The sequence below is a fragment of the Sinocyclocheilus grahami genome, unplaced genomic scaffold (assembly GCF_001515645.1).
Source record: "Sinocyclocheilus grahami isolate Dianchi unplaced genomic scaffold, SAMN03320097.WGS_v1.1 scaffold367.1, whole genome shotgun sequence".
Classification (NCBI taxonomy): Eukaryota; Metazoa; Chordata; class Actinopteri; order Cypriniformes; family Cyprinidae; genus Sinocyclocheilus; species Sinocyclocheilus grahami.
In genome coordinates, this window is record NW_015505546.1 from 363012 (window position 1) to 363258 (window position 247).

Here is a 247-nt window from a genome sequence, read left to right on the forward strand (position 1 = left end):
AAAATCCTAACGTCTTCTATGATGTGTTCCAACAGGTGACGGGAGGGGGCTCATTTGGGAAGGAACAGCGGGAGGACGACAGGCTGAAGCATGGACGGACTCAGGTCCGGGTCATCAAAGGCAAGGAGGTTCAGCCTGGTCCCCACCCTCTCCTGCATTTCGTTGTGCAAAATGGCCTGCTGTACTGTGCCTCGCAGTGAAGGGGGGAGGAAAAATTGTTGTTGGTGGTGCCACGCACCAAAACGGA

The 247-nt window shown here is 55.1% G+C and overlaps 1 protein-coding gene across 1 annotated transcript in view; it reads right to left on the reverse strand.

Annotated features, from left to right (window-relative positions):
- LOC107549252 (ryanodine receptor 2-like) overlaps nt 1–247 on the reverse strand; it is a 17606-nt gene that overhangs the window by 17183 nt on the left and 176 nt on the right. The window lies entirely within an intron of this gene.